The sequence below is a fragment of the Lucilia sericata genome, unplaced genomic scaffold (genome assembly GCF_015586225.1).
Source record: "Lucilia sericata isolate MDLA Ls3-8-SP2 unplaced genomic scaffold, ASM1558622v1 Contig000783F_arrow, whole genome shotgun sequence".
NCBI lineage: Eukaryota > Metazoa > Arthropoda > Insecta > Diptera > Calliphoridae > Lucilia > Lucilia sericata.
Genome location: NW_023994777.1, coordinates 140,946 through 164,993, shown reverse-complemented (window position 1 = coordinate 164,993; position 24,048 = coordinate 140,946). Strand labels below are relative to the sequence as shown.

Sequence of the window (24,048 nt, the reverse complement as noted above, 5' to 3'; positions counted from 1 at the left end):
TAAATTCATTGAATTTCTTTTATAAGAAAAACACAAATCTTGCTTTTTTCTCTATTTGTTGAAGCTGATATTGTTTTGTTTTGCCCATAATGGCATTATGAGTACTAAAAGCTTTGTTAAGCTTTTTTTGGTGAAAAGCTTATAGACTACATATGCAAAATTGAAGAAAAAAGAAATAAATGTTGAAATTGTAAGTAAAGTCAAGAATATGATTATCAAAATGAAATTTGCCATAATTTGTCTGATTGACTTAAAAGATTTGTAACAAAAATGCATCTATGCTCTGGCTTTATTTAATTTAAGTTCTTGTTTTTATGTTATTTTTCCTTTTGAGGGCTTTTTTTGTGGAAAATTTCCCCATTTAAAGCACTTGCATTTACATTTTGCTCCACTTTAGGTTCATTAACTTAGTTTAGAGTGTGTTTTTGTTAGAAAAAAAGTTTTTTTTTTGATTTTACAAAGTCATCAAATAGAGTTTTTCTTGTTATTGTTGAATAATTTGTGTTAACAACAAAAAGAAACCAAGAAAAAAATAACTCATCAGAATTAATTTCAAAGTAAATATTTATACAACTTATTTAGTAACATGTGAGTGTTAAATATTTAATACACAAAGAAACAACATTTGAAAAAAAAAAACAACAACATAAAAAGCCAACAACTTTTAAATGTTCTTTGGTGTATTTGAAAAAATAAAATCTATGAACAATAAAAATAACATTAATAGAATAGAAGCAGCACAGTGGTTTGATTTGTTGAAAAAAATAAATTAGATTTGTTTAATTAAATTTCGACTTAAAGCTTGATGAGCTTAAGAGCTAAGCTTTTGTTAAAGCTTTAAACTAATTTGAAAGCTTTTGTTAAAGTTTTAAACTAATTTGAACGTTTTTGTGAAAGCTTTAAACTAATTTGAAAGCTTTTGTTAAAGCTTAAAACGAATTTAAAAACTTTTCTTAAAGCTTTAAACTAATTTGAAAGCTTTAGTTAAAGCTTTAAGGCTTCTATTTAAACTTGCAATTAATTTAAAAGATTTTGTTAAAGTTTTACACTAACTTGAAAGCTTTTGTTAAAGCTTTAAACTATTTCGTAGGATTTAGTTAAAGTTTTCCCTAATTCACAAACTTTATTGAAAATTTCAACTGAACTGAAAACTTTTCTTAAAGCCCCAATCTAAATTCAATACTTTTGTTAAAGCTTTAAGCTAGTTTGAAAGCTTATAAACAGATTTTAAAGTTTCTATTAAAGCTTTAAACTAATTTAAACTTTAGTTAAAGCTATACTTAAGTGAAAGGCTTCTGTTAAAGCTTTACTTAATTGAAAGTTTTTATTAAAGCTATGAACTTAATTAAAGCTTTTGTTAAAGCCCTAAACAAAATGAAAAGCTCTTGTTAAAGCTTTAAATAATAGTTTCTTCAAAATGTAATAAAGCTAAAGTAAAAAGCTTGGAAACAGCTTTTAATATAATTCTATATAAAACTGCTCCGCAAGCTTTAATCTTAAAAAAGCTTGGTTATATTAGAGAGAAGCAAACCTTAAAGCTTTAAGTGCATCACTATTATGAAAAACTTCGAACTAAATTAAAAGCTTTCCACTATGAACAAAGTATGCAATTTAAAAGCTATATTGTGTTTATTGTATAGAGCTTTTAATAATTTTACAAAAATTATTCTACTTAAATCACAGTAAATATTATCTACACTGCACTCAAACTTAAGTGCAGCTATTGTTATTGCAATATACGTGCAACGTATATGTTGCAACATTGATATTTAATAAAAAAAATAAGAAACAGATAATAACAAAAACAACTCAAAAATAATGTTAAAAACATGATGTTGGCCTTAAACGAGTATAAGTGTTTAAATCAGCAACAAAAGAAAAACACCAAACCAACTAAACTGAACCGAACAACTAGTAAACGACAACGGCCAACATCAACTAAATATGTAATCAACAACATCTTTGGTTAATGGTGTTAATTGAAATTGTCTTTTAGCCATGTTTTTTCTTCATGATTATTTTTCCTCCACTTTTGTACAAACACAAAAAACTCACTTTAAAATGTGCAGAAAAAAAACATCTGTTCAATTGTTCATTTACTAACTTGACTTAGATTGTTTTGCCACTTATGTATATATGTAGCTGCTGCAATCTCCCTACACTTCTTTCATTGGTAGATCGACAAATTGTGGCCTGAAGGTCTTTTTGTTTTGCATTCTTTTCTTTCTTTTGTGTTTATTTATTTTATAATATTCATCATCAAATTGTATTGAAATTTAACCAAGTGTTGCACTATAGTTCGTTAAATTGCTTAAGGCGTCAATAACTAACGATGTGTCTCTAGGTAGGATTTTCTATTGTGTAGTAACCCAACAGTTTTTAAAGGAGACGTTCTAACTTGATTGAATCGAATTTTATACATCGTTTAGTATCTTAAGGTAAATTGGCTGGTAGTCAGTCGTCACTTAACTAACCTCCAGTAATCTAAAGAGTAGTCTTGAAAACTGCAGTAGAAGCAATTTTGTTTATTTGTAATCGAAATGAAGTGTGATTTGAAAGTTTACATTAGAACTGCAGGGTTATGACTGCAGTGCTAAATATCAATTGGTTTTTTAGCTGCATGCTGCCGCATAGCATATTTTTTGTATAACAAACATTATTCAAAAATTTATTTAAACCATTGATGATACAAATGGTTTTATTAAGTTTTTTTCTTACTACAAAAAGATAACAACAAAATTTTTGTGTAAATTTCACATCTGCATATGTTTTGTTAAAAAAAAGAAGAAATCCTCTACAGGGTGTTAAACTCAAAACTATTTTTAACTTTTTTTATATGAATTTCAAATTTTATATAAATTTAATTACTTTTCTTTTCATTGCAGGTAATATTTCTGAAGGATTTTTTATGATGTTCTTTTATTTAAATGATTTGGGTGAGATTTTCTTTAAAATACATAGTTTTAGATAAAAAATTTCGCAACAAATTTAAAAAAATTTTTGACTTCAACAACTTTTCTAAAAGCTATAAACGTAATTCAAAGCTTTTCTTAAAGTTTTAAACTAATTTAAATGTTTTAAATTAAATTAAAACTTTTGTTAAAGCTTTTACCTAAATTGAAAGCTTTTCACTGAAGCTTTTAACAAAATTGAAAGCTTTTGTTAAAGCTTAAAATTAATTTAAAAGCTTTCGTCGGAACTTTCAACTAATTTAAAAGCTTGAGTTAAATCTTAAACTAATTTAAAAGCTTTAATTAAAGCTTAAAACTAAATTTAAAGCTTTTGTGAAAGATTTAAACTAAGTTGAAAGCTTTTGTTATAATTTAAAAGCTATCGTCGAAGCTTTCAACTAATTTAAAAGTTTTAGTTAAAGCTTAAAACTAAATTTAAAGCTTTTGTTTCAACTAATATGAAAGCTTTGGTTATAGCTTAAAAATTAATTGAAAGCTTTCATTAAGCTTTAAACTAAATGTAAAGCTTTTGTTAAAGCTTTAAACTAAATTGAAAGCTTTTGTAAGTGATTTAAACTAAATTTAAAGCTTTTGTTAAAACTTTAAAATAATTTAAAAGCTTTTGATGAAGTTTTTAACTAATATAAAAGCTTTAGTTAAAGTTTAAAACTGAATTGAAAGCTTTTGTTAAAAATTTAAACTAAATTGAAAGCTTTTGTTTAAGCTTTGAACTTAAATCAATGATTTTGTGAAAGATTTTAACTAAATGGAAAGCTTTAGTTAAATCTTTAACTAAAATTAAAACTTTTGTTAAATATTTAACTAAAATTTAAGATTTTGTTAAGTTTGTCCTAAATCAAATCAGTTTTAAGATAGAAGCCGTTATAATTAACTTGTTCTACATAAAAATTCTTCTATAAACTCTTCAGACTCCATGTTTGGCCTTAACTCCCATGGGGCCCTTCTTACAAAAATCCTTCTTAATCTCCAATTATTGTAATAAAATTCCATCTAAAGTCACAACAAACTGAATTACTGTACCAAATACTTAGCAGAATGGTTCTTATTATACTGGGTCCCAGAAATCCTTTAGCCAAATTTCCATTTGAAAAACATCTCAAAACTTTTTAACTAAATCTTGAGTTCAAATAACTAAACTTCAATGAAATCTAGGAATCACCAAAAAAATGAATAATTTTTATTGAATTTTTAAGGAATTCCATAAAAGTTTAATAATAAGCTTTTAAATAATGCTTTTTGTATATAATTACCATTACCCAACCATTATTCTACTACATACTTATAATGAACGAGTTTTTTATTTTTGTTTTGTTTGTAACTCATTTGTTTTAACTGATCATCAGTCTTATTAAAAGATCACCAACAAACACCAGAATGTACAAGCATGTCAGCCAGTCAGTTTCAGTTTGTTAATCTATAATATAAATCTAGATTAAGTTTTTTTAGCTTGCTTATAAATTATATATTTTTGCTGTAAAAATAAGGAGTAACAACATAAAACTTAATGGGGCTTCTTATACAAAGAAAAAAAATGCAAGCGCACTGTCATACACACATAAAGCTTAAAGCTTTACCCAGCAAACTTAAGGGTTTGCTCTCGAATAGATAGTGGAAAGTTATGCAACATGTACTAATGTTTTATCTTAAAGAAAGCTTTTCTCAAATTAAACAATTGTTTATAAAAAAATTTTAGCTCTTTTCACATAAAAGCTTTCAAAAATCGTTTGAATTTATAGATAAACTTTTGATTAAAATCATACTAAACTATTACTCACTGGTGCCTTCAACTTTCTGAAAGTTTTAAATTTCAAATGTTTGTTGGGTTGCATACAAAAGCATTACTTGTATGTATGTAAATATATTATAACTTGGTTTATTTCAAAAGAAGTACATAAATATTTTGTACAGTTTCAAACATCCGTTTCTTCCTGAACTTGTTCATAATCATTTTTTTTTTTTCGTTTGCTGTTGAAGTAACTTTTCCCTATAACATGATTTCATAAAACAGAGAAAAAAATGAAGTGTAATTTGAGCCTACATTGGGTTAAATAGAGTGAGCAACTTCCCCAATGATCTGGTTTTGAAGTTAAAGTAATATTTATTTATTTAGCTGCCTTTTACCGACTTAATTTTATATGTTTATATATGAAAGAAGAAGATGAAAAAAAAAAACATAAACTAAATGTACAATATAATTTGAACTAACAGCAACAGACAACTAACAACCGCCACAATGACAGCAAATTATGAAAAGATAAACTTCCTACAACATCAGCACCGCCACCACCACCACTCCTAGCAAAACTTAGTTGGAAAAAAGACTAAAAAAAGAAGACACTTTTTTTATGAAAATAATGATGAAAAGAATAAGATGCAAAAAAATGTTTGTACTTCAATTAAAGCTATTCAACATGAAGCTTACAACCACAACAGCACTTGAAACCAGGATCAACACATTATGTTATGGTCTTTGGGTCTTGCTTTTTACGAATACCAAAGTATTGGCAATCTGTAATGGTTTTCTTAACTTCTTAACATTAGGATTACTAGATTTTTTCTTTGCTTGCAGTAAAGAATAAAAATTAAAGGCTTTAAAATATGAAGTTAAGAATAAAGTTTGTTGCGTACTTGAATTGAAGTCATATCAACCAAAAGTTCTGAACGTTAAATTGACAAAATACATATATAAATTTTGTTAGTTTGAAAGAAGTCTTTGAAAGGATTCGAAACCACAACCTCTTGACTGACAGACTAGAACACTACTACCCTACTTGTTAGCAGAGGCACCTAAATTTGTAAATTTTTATACCCTATACCACTATAGTGGGAAGGGTATTATGCGTTTGTGCTGATGTTTGTAACACCCAAAAATATTGGTTCTACACCCACCTTAAACTATGTCCGTCTGTCTGTCTGTCTCTATGTCCATGTAAAACTTGTGCGCACGCTACAGGTCGCAATTTTTAAGATAATTTGATAAAATTTGGCATTCTTTTGGCCTAAGGACGAAGCCTCTTGAAAATGGTTCAAGTCGGTCTATTATTTAATTAAGAAAAGGAGACATTTGGTACTTTTGGGGATTTTTTTAATTCTGTTTAGGAATTTATGAAATTTTTGAGAATTTTTGAACTTTTAATTAAAAAATAATTACTTTTAATTAAAAATTAATTACTTATGGATATAAAAAATAATTTTATGAATTCCTAAATAAAATGGAAAAAATGCCAAAATGTTCAAAATTGGAAATTTTGGGATTTTCAGAAACTTTTTTTGGGGGATATATAAATTTTTTGATATTTTTTTTTCAAAGTATCTTTTATATTTTTAAATATATTTTACCAAAAAAAATTTAAATATTATCATAAAAATAATTTTAGATATTTTGGGATTTTTCAAAATTTATCTAGGAATTGTACAATTTACATTTTTTTTTTTTTCAAAAATAAGCTAAACAATAAATACCAGAAATGTATAACTATTTTTTTAACAAAAAAATTTAAAATTTTAATAAAAATTTATATTGGGTATTTTGGGATTTTCATAAACTTTGTTTGGGAATTTCATAAATGTGTTGAAATTGTTAAAATAGTTATTAAGTTTAACTTTTAGTATTAAAAACTATATATTTTCATTAAAAAATGTGTTTTAAGGGTTTTTGGAACTCTTGGGATTTTTACAAAAATTTTTAGGAATTTAAAAAATTTTGTCGCAAAATGTTAGGGAAGTTTTCTAATAAGTTCTCATTATAAAGATTAAAGCAATTTGTCAAAAAATCGAATTTATGGAATTTAAAAAAATTAAAAAATTGATCAAAAAATGTTAAAGAACATTTTCTAAAAATTCTCATTACTTTGCTGCTTATTTTGTAAGTAAATTTAGTTCTTTTTATAGACTTATTTGGAACTTTTTCTGCCTGCTAAAAAATGGCTCATTTTTTAATGTTATTGTTGTTGTTGCATTGCACTCCAATACTTCACTTTACAATTTTCATGTCAAAGGCATGCCATGACCAGAATATTTGCTAAGTGTAGAAATAAAGTTCTAAAGCTGTGGCTGCTGGTGATGATGATGACTTTAACTACAGGCAGGAGAATGATAATAATGAAGTAAGACTACAACAGCATAGTAATGGCATTTAACATACAAATAATGTTGTTGCAACAGGAAAAAAAACTAAGTAAAACAACATAAAAGAAAAGAAATGAGTCTATATTCTTTTTTTTTACACAGACTCCTTTTTTTGTTGGCTGCCTAGTGTCATGCGCTGATTATGATGAAGCAGCTTGTCATAATTAAACACTCGTTCCTTGTCTACTGGTTAGTTGTTAGTAGTTCTAGTCCATACAAGACGGTGTGCATTTACAAAAAACCTTAGCAAAATTCATGATTTTATCTAAAACATATAAATTAAAATTTTATGAACAATTTTTATGTATTGCCAATAAAAATTATCTGGCTGTTTTTTTATACAATAAAAGATAATCAAAAGCAAAAAAACCTTTAAAACCAACACTATTATATGATTAATTCAAAAACTACCCACCTTGATCCTGGCTACAAGCAGAAAATCAAAAAAAAAACCCACTCACTCAATTTGAAACTACAAACTTGTCAATTGTATGTTTTTTTTTTTTTTGTTATTTTTGCATAAATACTTATATAAAAATCTATCAATATGTTTTATCATCATTTACTCCAAGTGCCATTAAAATATGTGGGGAAAATTGTGCAAACTGAAACAAAACGAAAAAAACATACACTCAATATATTATGTAGGTAAATTCAACTGAAAAATCATTTCAAACAAGTAAAATATCATTTAAAAAACGGACTACAAACTTTTCATTTATTTCAAATGAGTTTTTCAGTTATTTTTAAATGTTGATTTTTTAACTAACAAATTATGTAAATACAAAAGTTTTTTCAGATGTTTTTACTGACAAATTTTTACCTACAAAAACAGTAAAATTTACTGATTTTTTCAGTTGTTTCAGTTGTTTTACAGTTTTTTTCATTTATTTTTACCCAAAACCCTAACATAAAAAAATACAACAGATTCTTTAGATTTTAGTTTTATTGTGATCATTTGTTAAAGATTAAATATGTATAATACGGATTAATAATTGTTAAACCGCTACGTATGCTAATAGAAATTTCGTTAATAGTCTCCTTTCGCTTCGGTTGTGGTACTGGCATCATTTATATTGGATTCAAACACGTATCATGGCTTGCTGTTTTCGATATGACTGAAACGTAATCCCAAAAATGCTATAACTCTTCAATGTTGTGATGTACATCGATGTATTTGCCTTTATCGGAGGTAGAACAGCTCTCACTTCTTTCGATATAGCTGCGAATTCCAAAATTTGTAACAAATTGTAAAATATGTTAAAATTAAAGTTATAAGGGATAAAACAAAAAAGAATTCATACCTTAACTTATATACAAAAATCTTATCCATTATTATTATACCGCATCTACAACTATTGATAAAAACAGATCTTTTTAAAACATTTTTTTAAATTGTCAACAAAAACTTACAGTTTCTATAATCGCGGTATTTACTTTTAAAACAATCCATTATGAAACATCTCAATATGGTTCTTGAAGAAATTAATATTTTTATTAAACAAATATAATTTTTTTCTATTTTTATGACAATTTGATTTTATGTATTTGAAACAAAAATTTAACTGATAATAATAACTGTACGCAAAAAACATTTTTTTGTGTAGTTTAATTTTTTAACAACACCCCAAAATGTTAAAAATTTAATTTATTCGAAAAATAAATGATTTTTCATTAATTTTTAACTTTACAGAAAACTTTTTGAATAAACTACAAACAGTAAATGTTAAAATTATTTGAGTGTATTTATTGAAATAAAACAAAAAAATTATCCACCATAAAACGGTGGGTTGTTGCTAATACCTTTTTTCCGATTTTGTTGTTGTTTTTGTACTCCTCTCGTTTTTTGATTTATTTACATGACAAGCGGGTTAATTACAACATGTTGTGGTTTATACGGCTTGTTATTTTTATACTACTACCGCACACAGAAACCCAGAGAACCATAATAAAAAATCATCGTCATCATCAGCATCAGCAACATCATGGCAAAAATAAATGAAAGAACAGAGAGAGAGAAAAAAAAAACGGGAAAAATCATCATCAGAAATTGAAAATAATATAAAAAAAAACAGAAACTACATTCGATGTATTTATAACCAACAAAAAAACACCCTTCCCTTTCTGTTAGCAACAGATCCAGCAGCAAATTTTAGTAGAAAGGAAACCAATTCGCAACTTAGTGGTAACGAATTTTATATGCCCACCGACAATTTTTTAATATTGGAAAAACAGTTTTCATTCATTTTGATTCAAAACTACTTATTTCTTTTTACATCCTGATTGACCGATTTGGCCTATTTGTAATCTAACGTGACTTCTGGAAAAAAATAATATGAACTAGAACTGAACTAGAACTGAACTAGAACTGAACTAGAACTGAACTAGAACTGAACTAGAACTGAACTAGAACTGAACTAGAACTGAACTAGAACTGAACTAGAACTGAACTAGAACTGAACTAGAACTGAACTAGAACTGAACTAGAACTGAACTAGAACTGAACTAGAACTGAACTAGAACTAGAACTGAACTAGAACTGAACTAGAACTGAACTAGAACTGAACTAGAACTGAACTAGAACTGAACTAGAACTGAACTAGAACTGAACTAGAACTGAACTAGAACTGAACTAGAACTGAACTAGAACTGAACTAGAACTGAACTAGAACTGAACTAGAACTGAACTAGAACTGAACTAGAACTGAACTAGAACTGAACTAGAACTGAACTAGAACTGAACTAGAACTGAACTAGAACTGAACTAGAACTGAACTAGAACTGAACTAGAACTGAACTAGAACTGAACTAGAACTGAACTAGAACTGAACTAGAACTGAACTAGAACTGAACTAGAACTGAACTAGAACTGAACTAGAACTGAACTAGAACTGAACTAGAACTGAACTAGAACTGAACTAGAACTGAACTAGAACTGAACTAGAACTAGAACTGAACTAGAACTGAACTAGAACTGAACTAGAACTGAACTAGAACTAGAACTGAACTAGAACTGAACTAGAACTGAACTAGAACTGAACTAGAACTGAACTAGAACTGAACTAGAACTGAACTAGAACTAGAACTGAACTAGAACTGAACTAGAACTGAACTAGAACTGAACTAGAACTGAACTAGAACTGAACTAGAACTGAACTAGAACTGAACTAGAACTGAACTAGAACTGAACTAGAACTAGAACTGAACTAGAACTGAACTAGAACTGAACTAGAACTGAACTAGAACTGAACTAGAACTGAACTAGAACTGAACTAGAACTGAACTAGAACTGAACTAGAACTGAACTAGAACTGAACTAAAACTGAACTAGAACTGAACTGGAACTGAATAGACTACTATGTGTTACAAGCTGAACACTGAACTCAATATATCCCTTCTTCCTCTGATGGTTGGTTTAAAACAACAAAAATTATTGCCAACCCAGGCAAAATGTGCACAAAAACTGAGAAACTGCAGGCCGAGCTAGCTTGTCATGTATAGGGATTTTAATATATATACTATAGCTGTGTTCAATACAATCCTCCAACGAGGAGAAAGAGAGAGTAAAATGTAAAGGAGACAGTTAGACGGAGGGAAGGACGGTCTTACAGACAGACAGACACAGAGAAGGTATAAAATGAATAAAAAAAAAACAACAATGTTACAAATTGTTGCAAATTAATCACGAGGAAGACAATAACAATAACAACTAACTACAATATAACAGCAACAACAACAACAGCAGCGCCACATCAACTAAATCCTGGCAACAGCACATAAATTTACTATCAGCCATCAGCACGCAATCTATTATTTTTGTTTAATTTTTTTTTTTTAGTTTTCTTTTACATATATTTGTGTTTGTGTTAAACTCCTGTTTTGGTTGCTTTTTCCCCCCTTTTTTAACTTCCCCTTATTTTGTGCAAAAAAAAAACACATTTTTGTGGTTTTAATCAAATCAATACCATTGCTTTTCTTTTGGTGGTTTTTGTTTTAACATACAATATCTAAATATATTTTGACAGTATTTGTAATTAGTTTTTAATGAAAATTTAGGGAAAAAATGGGGGAAAAGGAAACTCGAAAGAATATGCTTGAAGGCTTAAAAAAAGGAAAGTTCCGTAAAGATAATATAATCCCAGATTTTGTCAAATCAACTTGGGAATTTAAAAAACTTCATTAAAAATCTGTTTAAACATAGAATTTTTGTATAATTTTCTTTAAAAAAAAGTTTTTTTTACAATTTTAGGAATTTTGGGATTTTTCTAAAAAAATTTTAGGAATTTTCCTAATTAGTCACAAATTGTAGAAAAATTCAAAAATTTTAAAAATTGAAAAGATTTAAATAAAATTTCTTTTTAAAAGTGATGTAAAAGAGGTAAAATGGGATTTTTGATAAAGAAATTGGGAATTTTTGAAATGGTAGTAAAAGTAGGTTTTTGCATAAATAATATTTTCGTCATTAAGATTATATTAGCAATAACAGGCAGCATAAACTACAATTAAAACAATTCGACGAAAATATTCCTTTCTATTTCACTGCTAAACAACAACATTTTTTGGTATTTTCATATTTTGTTTTTGCCGCAAAACATGTCAGAAGCCATCATGTACATATGCCGCCTTATTCAATGTTTTTTATTTCTTCCATTTTGCTACTTTTGATTATGGTGTTGGCTGTCAGTTATTGTGGTCGATTTAGAGGTTTTGAGATGTTTTTTTCTTTCACTATATTTTTAGTTTCAATATTTAGAAGGTATAGTAGCATGTAGTTGTTTTTTGATTGTTTGGGGGGGTAGAATGTTCTAACAAGTTAAAGGGAAGGTGTTTTGATTTTTTCCCCAATTTTTGCTTCATTTTTTGTTGTAAGTTTTAGCTTTTTTTTGTTTTCAGTTTTTAGTATTATACTTGTTGAAGGTGTGTTAATTTTTCTTGTTTAATTTAGGTTGGTTTTTTCTAGTTTTTCGGTTTAATTTGATAGTTTTGTCAGTTTTAGGGTTTTTTTTTGTTGGTTGTTTGAAGGGTTAAGTTGTTAAGTTATTGAAAAGTTGTTGAAGATTTAATACAGTTGTTAAAAGTTGCCGACAATTCTCTAATAGTATTAAATATTGTAATAGATTTGTTATTGTTACCAAAAGTTCAACATAAAGTAACATTGCCTTCAATAAAAAATTTGAAGGCAACAAAAGTTGCCGCATCCTGATATAAATATTGACACTATATAAATTTTTGGTTAATATTCCAATTGGTTTATTCTTTTTGTCGTAATTAAGTTAAACCAGCTTCAAGTTTTAGTGACAATAATGAAATTGTGTAGAAAGTAAGCAACAAAAGTTGCTCATATTTGAAATTCCTATAGATAACTTTAAATATCTAGGTATAACTTCTTTTATTCACTTTATAGTAATCTAAACGCTTTTCAATTATATATTCTGTTTTAAAGCAATTCTAGCTGGTAAATTATTTGTTTATGGCAACAGCAACAGAAGTTGCCCTTAACAGAAATTACTTTAGAGTAAAGAAAATGCTATTTTTGGGGTAAACATTTTGTTGTAAAGTTTTTGAATAGTTTGTTAACTTAATAAAAACTTTAGCAGCAACAGCAATAAAAGTTGCCTTAAGCAACAATTGTTCATAATTGAATTTTCAGTTATTTTATTGTAAATCCTTTGCTATTAAAATTACAAAATTTTAAATCTGTAGTTTTTATTCAAATTATCTTTTTATCACACACACACACAGCAATTCTAATTGCTTGCTCTTGGCTAATAGCCAGTTTTAAAGTTGTGTTTTTTTTTTTTGCTACTGCTGTAAATGTAAATTATTTTTAAGACATATGTACGCAGCTACTTCCTTATGCTTGAACAGCTTCAATTGTTGTTAACATTTGCTATTGATTGCTGCAAATACATACGTATTGAATGCCAAATATTTTCAACGTTTAGTTCGTTCAATCATTTTTCTATTAAAACTCATTTTAAGGTGAGGTGTAAGTGCGAATGAGACAGAGAAAGAGATTTGAAAACAATCATTTTACAGGCAATACCTAAAAATTTTTTCTACATATTTACGCACACATGTATGTAGGGTATGTATGTAGGTGGGTTTACACATACATACATAATGGTAAAATCAATGAATAAATGAATGAATTGTATGTTAGAAAGATGGACGGACGGACAGACAGACGCACAAGCAAAAAGAAAAAAACACAAAATGTTGATGAGAGTGAGAAGAAAAAAACATTTCAGCAAGTGGAATTTAATCGTAGTGTGTAAATGTGTAAGTTTAGGCTCCTTTCTATTCCTGTTAACAAATACTTTTACAGCTCTAGAGCCCGGTAGTTCGGGGGGTGTCAGATCTAGTTAATCATATATAGATTAACATCTCTTTTCTAGGAGGTTTAATATCTATGGAAAAACTTTTTGAAGTGGCTTCTGTCAAGATTACTTGGAGACACTAAGGTGACGACTAACTTCCTGCTAGATTACTTGGAGACAGTTTGGCTTTATATCTGGATTATAAAGACTATATGTTCTGTTTCCTGTTAACAGATACTTTTAGAAATTTAGAACCCAGTAGTTTGGGACTCCAGTCCATGTTGGAATATCTTTTACAGTTTATCACTCTTTGCGTTTTAAAGTGACTTCATATTAGATTACTTGGTGGCAGTTAAATGGGCCGGGTTTCAATGTCAAACTACTCGAGCCAACTAAGGGATAACATGACTGTAAAACTGCTATGATTGGGCACTAATTAACTACCTTTTAAATTACTTAGGGACACTAAAGTAACTAATGACTTCTATTATACCTTATAAAGAAGTACAAACTCAAGATAACCAAGTACCTCGAAAAGTATGTAAGAACTTCTCATAAAACAGTTCGTATGGGGAACAATTTGACTACTTGTTAGATTACTTGGGAACATTAAAGTGGTCTCTGAACTATAAAGACTCTACATTAGAGACAACCAAATAGTTTAAAATTTGTTATAAATACTATCTAAAAGTTCTACATGGACTCCTTAAAAAACTGTTGAAACATTAAAGTTGCTGCTTGCTGTCGCTGATAATGAGATGGTTGGTGGGTTTGCTATTTCTGTTAATGATTAAATAGTATGGAAACAAACAAAGCAAACTAGAGGGGAGTAACGGGGACAGAGTACCAGGAATTTGACGTCAATCTTTATTTGGCGCTACGAATGTCATGAAAGCAATCAACATAATAGGTATAAACACAAACACACGTACGTACTTAAATTGTTTGAAAGAAGAAACAAACAACACACACACACACTAAATAAATATTTATACAAACATTTATAATGACACTAAAACGAGTATGTAAGTTTGTCAAAAAAAAAGCAATACATGTGTGAAGCAAAAAACGGAAACAATAGACCAAAATTAAATGAAAGACCCAACAACGACCATTCAAGCATTTTAAGGAATGAACATAGCAAAAACAATCAAACACAAGTTTTGATGAAAATAACACCTCTTCACAGCTCAACTTAACAACAAGCCTTAGCTGCCCCTCCACGAAACATTTCCAAAACAATTCAGCCATTTAACAATACAAAAAAATTAAACTAAAATTAATTAATCATATAAACTTAAATGAATAAATGATGTTTTCCACACTCGCTCTCTCTAGCTCTAGCTCTGGCATTTCTAAGGGGTTGTGCTACCGTGCATGCGACTGTGAAATTTCTTGGCCGTTTATCAAAAAAATAAACGAAATTCTTAATAGAACTCTCACGTCTAGTCGTGTGCTGGCTTGGCTGCCTATAAGCACTATAAGTGATGGACTGCCACTGACCATGATGATGATGTCTGTTGTGTGTGTTCAGACTTCAGACATTTATATTTTCTTCGTTTAATTCATCTAAAAATGGAACTTCCGTATTACGCACCAAATGAAGCTGTCACTTTAAATGTCAATTTGTTGCTTTTTTCTATTTTCTGTTTGGTTTGTCTATAAGTTAAGAGTTTAAGTTTATAACGCATTTTACGTGTTTGTTTTATTGTATTATTTGTTTTTTTTTTTTTTTTTTTTTTTTTTTTTTTTTGCGAAAAAAACAACACAAGTCCACAACATCGTTAATGAATTGAAATAAAAACATGTATAAGGAAATGGTTTAGAGGAGTTTGAAATTTGTAATTTGCAAGTAATTTGTTTAAAGAAATTTAATTAAATTAATTAACTAACCAAATAGGGTGAAAACTTTTAAATGTTGTTACTAACCTAAAGACTTCTTTCATTACATGTCAGTAGTTTAATAATGTCTTATATGTAATGCTTTAGTAAGTAATACTCAAACACGAAAAGACTTGGTGAAAAAGTTTTATTTGATTTAAAAAGCTTTTATTGTGAGAAAGCTTTTAATGGAAGCTTTTGTCGTGAAACTTGTTTAATATAGAAAATGTAAAAAAGCTTTACAAACATAACTTCAGGTAAAAAGTTTTTTTAGGTTTGAAAAGCTATTTTTGGTTAAAAAAGCTCTTTGTGAAAATTATGCTTTTTCATGAAAACTTTTTGAAAAAGAGCTTTTGGTGAAATTATATTTAAGTGAATTTGCCATTTCACGAAGAAGTGAAGAATGATTTGTTTGAATTTGGAAAAAGCTTATTTTGCTCTAGACAACTTTTCTTATGGTAAAAAGCTACTTTGGGTTAGAAAGCTTCTTTTGTGAAAACGTCTTTTATGGAAGCTTTTTGTAAAAAATTCTATTTTCTAGTCGTTTGCATAAAAGCTTACTTTCCTGTTTTCCTGAGGTTAAAAAAGCTCTTTTTCTAAAAAATATATTTATGATTTTTCAATAAAAAACACAAAAAGTTTTATTGAATAATCAATTACAGTAAAAAACTTTTTGTAAAAAAACTGAAAAAAGCTTTTTTCGGCTAAGAAAGTTGCTTTTGTAAAAAAGCTTTTTATGAAAGCTCTTCTTTTGGAAAAGTCTTTTTAATGAGAAATCTATTTTAGTGAAAATAGTATTTTCGCTAAGAAGTGAAGAAAGTTTATTTTGAAGATGAAGGGTTAATAAAAGCTACTTTTGCGTTCAAGTTTCTTATGAAAGCTTTTTTGATTGAAAGATCTATTTCAGTGAAAATTTGCTTTGCGTAAAACCCTAAAGAAATGTTTATTAATAGAGCATATATTACTCCAAAATCTTTTTTGTAAGCTTTTTTAAGTTTTGGCCAAAAACCACCTTGAAATTGCTTCATTCTATCCAATTAATTGTTGTCATTTGAAGATTTTTCACTACCACTTGACAAGCGAAAAATCTGGCTTTATTTTTGCTCTTTATTTCTATAGAACCACTTGAAAAGTCGAATGTTGTCTCTTTGTTAAATTTTCTATTTGCCTATTTAAGTTTTTTCTTTCTTTTACCAAATTACGCATTTGATTTGGTTGTTTTTTTTTTTTGCCCTGCTCACAACATTTAGCAATTTAATGTTAATTCTGTCACCAAGGCGTTCAAGCATTCCCTACATTTCTTGGCTTTCTTCTTACCCACCTCCCCCCTGTCATGTCTGTCGTTTTCCCCTGAGTTAGTTGCTGCACATCAATTTGCTGTTTTCTAAATTGCTTTACTTCATGTTTATTCTGGCTTTTATGCGAAAATCATAGAGTTGAGAGAGAGAGAGGGTGGAGAAAACATAGAAGAAAAATCATAAAAATATTTCACTTTATAAAAGCCAACAAAATAGTCAATATGGTATGTTAAAGTTGAACATACTTGTAGTAGACAAAAAAAATAAGTAATAATCTTAAGAAGGAAGTTGGTTTAACAAGCTTTAAAAACACCCTACTATAGAAAAATCTACAGCAATAGATGAATTGTAAGCAGTTGAGTTGATTACAAAAACAGAGAGCTTTTGTCATTTCTTCTGCATGCTTTAGAAAGAACTTTATGAAAGCATTAACATAAAGTATTTTCTAAAAGCTTAAGCTTGCCTCAAAAGAAAAGCTTTTCGAAAGAGTAGTTTCAAATTATATTAAAGATCTTTAAAAACAAAAGGTATTTGAAAGCTTTAGGAAAAAAGCTTTCAGAGAACCTAGCTGTTCCTCAGATAAGTGAGAAATTCTCGAGATTTTATATATTTCTTCAGTATTAAAGATTTTTGTTACGTTACCAACCTCAAGACACTCATTTATTCAACCTGCTTTAAAGGAAGGGTTCAAAATGTAAAGAAAGAAGCAAAACGTTTTACCATACTTTCCTTTTTTTACCATTTACCCATATTGAATTGCTCCATAAAGGGGAAAAAGCAACAACAACAACAACAAAACATAAATTTTCCTCGGTTTTAAGCAGGGGATAAAATTGTTTATGAGCCTTTAAAGCTCATAACAAGCATAAATATGGAGAGGGGGGGGGGGGTGCGCGTTAAAGAAAGTCAGTTACCAGAGCAATATAAAGCCCTTTACATGGATAATTTGTTCGTTCGTTCATTCATTCATCCATTCTTTGTTTATTTATTTATATTTTATGAATGTAAGTGCACGTTTTTTACAATCAATCAAACAAACAGCACTTTTATACTTAATAAATTTTTATTTACAAATAATTGAAATTTATTAAAGTAAGAAGCAAAAAAAAAAAAATGGAAAATTTTTTAATATTTAAAAATGAAATATGAAATTTTTTTTAATTTAATGATTCTAAGGGCTTTCACTTACTGTTAACATTACAGAGAAGTACATAAATAATGTCTAACAATGTTCTCAATGAAGCAGTTTAACAGTTTACTTGTGAATTACATGGTATATTTAACGCCTTACTGGTAAGCGTTTGTCCCATTGCAAAACCTTACTTTAGCATTTTAATACCTTACATTGTAAGGCAAATGTTTACTGGGAATTAAACTAAATTGAAACAAAAATTTTATTAAATTAAAATCTTTTTTTTTTTTTGCATTCACTATACAAATTCAATTTGTAAAGCTATACCTTAACAAATTTTCTCTCTGCTCTTTGATTTTTTCGTTATTCGGTTCATTATGGCATTTTTTATTGTAGTTTTTTTCCCTGCTGTTATTTTTGTTGTTATTTTCAACGCTGATTTGTAGTTTTGTGACAGAGATAAATGTCAAGTTTAGTTTTTACTCGTGTATTTCATAAAACATGTCGGCAGATGTCAAAGATTTTAATTCTTTGTATAATTCATCTTTTATTTTGGGACACCATTCTGTACAGATAGACAGACGGACAAGCAAAAAAAAGTATCATTTACCATCTGAAAAAAAGGTTTTTTTATACTTTTCAAGAGGGTGACAAAAAGTCAAAGATCTTAAAAATAAAGGGTAAAGCTGACACCCACAACTAAGCTGACGAAGATGGTGTTGTTGATGGCGGGCGGGTTTAAGTATGAATTGTTTTAATTTTTCTTTTAGGGGAGTGATTTTAAAATACATATGCTTACGTATAAATTAAAATATTCAAAATTTGTTGAGAACTTCTTGAGAACACTTGAACTTTTTATTTGTTTTATAGTGCTATTTTAAGAAGAATATTTCTTAAAATGTTTTATAAAACTTAACTTAAATCAAGTGATTTTGAAGTTTGAAATAAGTAAATAAAAGAAAAAGAATTATATTTTGTTTCTGCAAAAAGCTATTTTTGATGTGTAAAGTTTTTTATCTAAAAAGTTAGTTTTGATGAATGAAGCTTTTTAGCTAAATAGCTATTTTTGTTTAATAAAGCTTTTTAGCTAAATAGCTATTTTTGTTTAATAAAGCTTTTTAGTCAAAAAGCTATTTTTGATGAATAGAGCTTTTTAGATAAAATGCTGTTTTTGATGAAAAACGCTTTTTAGACAAAAATCTATTTGTGATGAAAAAAGCTTTTTAGACAAAAATCTATTTTTAATGAAAAGGACTCTATAGACATAAATCTCTTTTTGTGAATAAAAGCTTTCTTTACTCAAAAATAACTTTTTGCGAAAAAATCTTTTTTTGTGATTAAAGCTTTTTTGAAAAATAAATAATTTTTTAACCTGAAAATAACCTCTTTTTTACCCAAAAAGCTCATTTTTACCCAAAAAGCTCATTTTTACTCAAAAAGTTTCTTATATAAAAAACTACTTTTTTGGCGAAAACAAATCATTTTTGTAAATTTTTTATCATAAAAGCTCCTTTTGAGCATAAGGCTTTTTCTAAAGATTTTTTATTTATGTAAAAAACTAATAAAGCTCCTTCTACCCAAAAATCTCATTTCATGATTAAAGTTTTTTTGCTTAAAAATTAATTTTAAAAATAAAGCTCATTTTTGTTACTAACACTATCAAAAAAGCTTCTTTTCCTTAAAACACTTTTTTGGTGCGAAATTGTTTTTAAATAATTTTTTTTTCTTTAAAAGCTCAAAAAAGCTTTTTCTTGTCAAAAGAATTATTTTTGGTAAAAAAGCTTTTTTATGAACAATTTAAATAGTTTTTGCTGAAAAAATCTTGTTTTGGTTAAAAAAGCTTTTTTTCACAAAAATTTCATTTAAGTAGAAAAAAGCTTTTTTGGTAGAGCAAGAAGATTTGCAAAAGAGATTTTCTGTAAGAAAAATCTTTACTTTCCATTTTATGGCTTAAAAAAAGCTTTTTAGCCATCATTAGATCATTTTAAAACCCTGTCGCTATTATAAGCTTTCACGCTCTACTCTAAAAGATCATAAAATTAATTTTAAAACTCAGTTTTAATACTTGTACTTAACGCCCCCAGTAAATGGCTGCAACAATTGCTATCATTCAAACGAGACTTACGTTTTTTCCTCTATACAAGTAGAAAATCACTTTGAATTGAGCATAAATTTGTAACTAGAGATGAAGATGAAGCAAATGTTGATGATGATGATGAAAATAATTAAGCCTGTTATGTTCCTTGATAAAAAAAGGAATACTCTCCTCTAAAGAAACGCTTTCAGACAACTCATACATTAAATCACAGCCCACGCTAAAAAAACTTTTTACTGGCTTTTTTTTTACTGTGACTTTTTGAACAAGTTTAAAACAAACGCCTACGTAAAATAAGAAACTTTAAAATAATAAAAAAAATCCACAACAATTGAATAGCAGTGAGAAGAATAAAAAAGAAACATATAGAAAGAATCTCGCTATAGTTCTCTTGGCAACAAAAAATATATATTTGAACCATCAATTTTATTTTAATATGTAGTTTGTTTGGCTGGCAAAAGTAATCCACTGATATCAAAAGGAAAGGGTAAAGGAGTAAGTGTATTAAGCTGAAATTAGGATTTAGTGGAAAATACCATAGGTAGAAGAGTAGGTTGTTGTTTGTTGTTATTAAATCAAGGCCTAGCCCTACCTTGTTATGGGCTTTAATATTAAAGCCCCTATGCTGCTTTATAGAAAAAGCTTGTTTATTTTTGTGGAGTTTATTTAAATATTTTATCATATTTAAAAACTAGTGGAAATAGCATTAATATGCTGATCTTTTACCTCTTTTGTTCAATCAACATATTTTAAAACACTTTATTGTTATGATTTTTATATAATTTTTTTTATTATTGACTCGACTTGCTACCACGTCTCCAAACTTTATTAACACTTTATCTTAACTACTTGCACATTGGGTTGGTATTTTTTCTTGGTTTCCAGGTAAACAGCTTGATCTTGAAATGGGGTCTTTTGTCAGTTAGTTTTCTTACAAAAATTTAAAAATACTTTACACTGCGTGTTAACATAAAGAGTAACAAAACTTTTAGCATAAAAAGAGGGGGCTTTTGTTGTTTAAAAAAAAAAACATGTTCATCATCACGATCGTCTTAACTTTAACGCACTTCTTAGCAACTAACCAACTCATGCTTCATTAATTTCTGGTTGCCTCTCCTATTTTCTGTAGATTTCTTCTTTATTTTTGTTGTTGTTGTCATTGTCATTTGCATTTAGTGGAACTGCATTGAAACGCAGCAACAACCATTCAAGTCTTTTTTTGATTTTAACACTTTTTTGTTTAATCAAAAAATTATTTATGTGATTAAAACTAGTTTTCGTTTATTCTGTAAAGAAAAAACCTTGACGCCTCTTTTTTTTCTAAATATATAATTTTACTCGCATTATAAGTTCAAGAAATTCAAAAAATATCAATAGTGTTGATTGAATCTATAAAAAAGTAATTTCAATTTCATTTGTACTAAATAATTTGATTGCTAGAAAAAAAGAGGGGGAATGTATGCCAAAAAGCCTACATAAGTTCCAAAAAAGAAAATGAGAGTATGAGATATTGTTTAAAATCAAAAAAAAGGTGGGTTGGTTTTTAAACCCCACTTGAAAATGTTATACACAGAGAAAAACTTTTTATGGTTACAAGAAAATTTAACAATATTATGGTCACTGGAAACATATTTCATATTGTCGCAAACATATTCTATTAAATTTATTTTAAAATGTAGCAAAAACATGTTTGATTTAATGTTTCTCTCAAATACCAGTATTCCTAATCATTTAATGGTTGGAACAAACACATACTTAGTTGCTGTAATCAAAAACATGATAGCGGTAGTTATTTTATTAATGAATTATGGATATGTATTAAACTACTTCTCTGTTATTAAGACGGTATGCAATAGTCACTGAAAAGTAAGTTATTAAGAAGCTTGGCAGTAATCAGCAAGTTTTTAATGAAACAGTATTTTTCTTTTGCAATTTTAAAATGCAATTATAAAGAGATTTTGTATCCAATTCTTAACTACCAACAACAAAAGTATTTCTGCGTATAACCAAACGTATGTATTGACATTATAACAATTTGTTAAATTTTTTGAAATGCAACGAATTGTTTGGTCATCAGAGACAACAAACAACAGAGACATGTTGCGAGAATTTGTTTGTGTGTTGCAAAGGAAACACACTTTTCATGGCTAAACAATACGGCAAACTGTCAACGAAATAACAACAAATGACATACATTGGTGTTTTATTACAACAATTTTATAATGAAAAAAAACATATATAAAAAATCTTTAGCAATCGTTAACATTGTCACTGATATTTGTTTGTCTACTTAAGTTCCACATTTGGTATTGACGATTTTTTTGGCGCTATTCAGTTGTTGGTAACAGCATGCAGCAAATTGTGTCCGAATACCAAATAACAAGCACTCACTTGAAGTGACATGTTGGTTGGAGAGGTTTTTTTACATTTTCTTTTTGGGACAAAATTAAATTTACACAACTTATTTAAAAGTTTAAATAAAAAGTATTATAATTCACAAAAAAATCTAAATTTTGAAGAGTGCATTGAACGGATCATTTTGATATTCACATTTAAATTCTTAATCTGAATATCAAAATATGAATTTTAACTAACACTGATCTAGAACTAAACTAGAACTGAACTAGAATTGAACTAGAACTAGAACTGGCCTAGAACTGAACTAGAACTGAACTAGAACTGAACTAGAACTGAACTAGAACTGAACTAGAACTGAACTAGAACTGAACTAGAACTGAACTAGAACTGAAACTAGAACTGAACTAGAACTGAACTAGAACTGAACTAGATAGAACTGAACTAGAACTGAACTAGAACTGAACTAGAACTGAACTAGAACTGAACTAGAACTGAACTAGAACTGAACTAGAACTGAACTAGAACTGAACTAGAACTGAACTAGAACTGAACTAGAACTGAACTAGAACTGAACTAGAACTGAACTAGAACTGAACTAGAACTGAACTAGAACTGAACTAGAACTGAACTAGAACTGAACTAGAACTGAACTAGAACTGAACTAGAACTGAACTAGAACTGAACTAGAACTGAACTAGAACTGAACTAGAACTGAACTAGAACTGAACTAGAACTGAACTAGAACTGAACTAGAACTGAACTAGAACTGAACTAGAACTGAACTAGAACTGAACTAGAACTGAACTAGAACTGAACTAGAACTGAACTAGAACTGAACTAGAACTGAACTAGAACTGAACTAGAACTGAACTAGAACTGAACTAGAACTGAACTAGAACTGAACTAGAACTGACTAGAACTGAACTAGAACTGAACTAGAACTGAACTAGAACTGAACTAGAACTGAACTAGAACTGAACTAGAACTGAACTAGAACTGAACTAGAACTGAACTAGAACTGAACTAGAACTGAACTAGAACTGAACTAGAACTGCACTAGAACTGAACTAGAACTGAACTAGAACTGAACTAGAACTGAACTAGAACTGAACTAGAACTGAACTAGAACTGAACTAGAACTGAACTAAAACTGAACTAGAACTGAACTAGAACTGAACTAGAACTGAACTAGAACTGAACTAGAACTGAACTAGAACTGAACTAGAACTGCACTAGAACTGAACTAGAACTGAACTAGAACTGAACTAGAATTGAACCAGAACTGAACTAGAACTGAACTAGAACTGCACAAGAACTGAATTAGAACTGAACTAGTACTGAACTAGAACTGAACTAGAAATGAACTAGAACTGAACTAGAACTGAACTAGAACTGAACTAGAACTGAACTAGAACTGAACTAGAACTAGAACTGAACTAGAACTGAACTAGAACTGAACTAGAACTGAACTAGAACTGAACTAGAACTGAACTAGAACTGAACTAGAACTGAACTAGAACTGAACTAGAACTGAACTAGAACTGAACTAGAACTGAACTAGAACTGAACTAGAACTGAACTAGAACTGAACTAGAACTGAACTAGAACTGAACTAGAACTGAACTAGAACTGAACTAGAACTGAACTAGAACTGAACTAGAACTGAAGTAGAACTGAAGTAGAACTGAACTAGAACTGAACTAGAACTGAACTAGAACTGAACTAGAAATGAACTAGAACTGAACTAGAACTGAACTAGAACTGTACTAGAACTGAACTAGAACTGAACATATTGTGAAGCATACTGCTTAAACATTTTAAAACATTCAAAATGTTGTTATGTTGTGCAACATGTTTATAAATA

The 24,048-nt window shown here is 28.5% G+C and overlaps 1 protein-coding gene and 1 long non-coding RNA gene across 7 annotated transcripts in view; one reads left to right on the top strand and one right to left on the bottom strand.

Moving 5' to 3' along the window:
• Positions 1-24,048, top strand: part of LOC119608060 (Krueppel-like factor luna) — a 181,810-nt gene that overhangs the window by 35,087 nt on the left and 122,675 nt on the right. The window lies entirely within an intron of this gene.
• LOC119608061 lies at positions 8,038-8,673 on the bottom strand. Its single transcript, XR_005231786.1, has 3 exons — positions 8,514-8,673; positions 8,405-8,455; positions 8,038-8,322 (listed from the first exon to the last, which is right to left on the bottom strand). It is a non-coding gene; the product is annotated as an uncharacterized LOC119608061 (long non-coding RNA).